We start from the raw sequence: 1369 nt of genomic DNA, 5'->3' as shown, positions 1-1369 counted from the left end.
CAACATGCAGTGATAATGATGGAATTTAGGGAACTCAGCGTCATTATTACACCTCGCAATTAAACCTTTCGTGCAACCAGTCATGTTCGCAGCACCATCCGAGGTGATAGCTACTAATTTGTGAAGTGGCACTTTCGCGGAAATGAAACTTTGCTTCAGAGCATCAAAAATGACTTCACCCTTCGTACTCGTTTTTAAGGAAAATAATGTAAATAACTCTTCATGACGACTTGAGCACAATCGGATCTATCCGTAAATTCATCTAATTGAAAGGAAAAAAAAAACAACGAGCAAAGTCATCTGTTAATTGAGCCCGGAGGTCAGCACCGATTGCTTCAATTCTTCGCATTATTGTACGTCTCGATAATGGTAAATTTTCAACAAATCTTTTCATTCTCTTGTCCAACAAAGTTCCTCGGAATAACGTATCCATATGGGTTACAAAAAGCTCTTTAGATTTTTCACTGGTAGTAAATGACGATTTGTCTTGCGCGATTTTAAGGCGGCTTGAAATGACATTAAATTCGCGGTTTGAAGGTCATCATTACACAAAACATCATTTGAATGTTCGGACGCTAAAATTCTCTCTTTAAAAACCTGGATTTCGTTAACGCGATCGTCCGAATGAAGTGGAAAACTCAAATCGAAGCTACTATGATTGTGCCTATAATGCCTCTCAATGTTAAAGGACCTCATGCTTTTAAATTGCAAATGACACAATAAACATAGAACCTTTTCACCGATTTTGCTTTAGCTCGCGCTAATGACTCTAGGGGGAAAGTCATGTCAAAAGCTGCATGCTTGCTTTTGTAATGTCTCTCCACATTGAATCTCCGCATGCAGGTAAATTCGCATTCGCACAATAAACACAATGTTCTCTCACCAATTCTCGTACATGCAAAACGAAGTTCCCAGTCAATGTCAGGCTCATGGCTTTTAAACCTTTTCATGGGAGGCTCCATGGCACAAATATGTAAACAATTGACACTATGATAAAATCACTCTGCACAATCACTAACTATTTCAAGCAGATGATCTGCACTGCGACTTGGTAACTAAACACACGTCTGCATTTAATGCTCCAAAAGAACAGATTGAAGTTGGGAAATTGAATACATTTGGAAAATTTAACTCAACTCCCTCCCTCCCGCAATTTTACGATCAAATCCGGCCAATCGGCCAAGTGCAATACAATTGATGACGACGGTTTCGGCAGACAGTCTCGAACAGAAATATTCCCCCAAAATATTATTTTAGAATTTGGAAAATTTTCTGCGCTTTGCCCTGCACATATCCTATTTAGTTAAAAAATATATATATAACTTATAATATATAGAACTTGTTGCTGATTAATTGAAAATCTGATTCT

The sequence above is a fragment of the Fopius arisanus genome, unplaced genomic scaffold, assembly GCF_000806365.1.
Source record: "Fopius arisanus strain USDA-PBARC FA_bdor unplaced genomic scaffold, ASM80636v1 scaffold00141, whole genome shotgun sequence".
In the NCBI taxonomy this organism is placed as follows: Eukaryota; Metazoa; Arthropoda; class Insecta; order Hymenoptera; family Braconidae; genus Fopius; species Fopius arisanus.
This window is presented reverse-complemented; position numbering follows the sequence as displayed.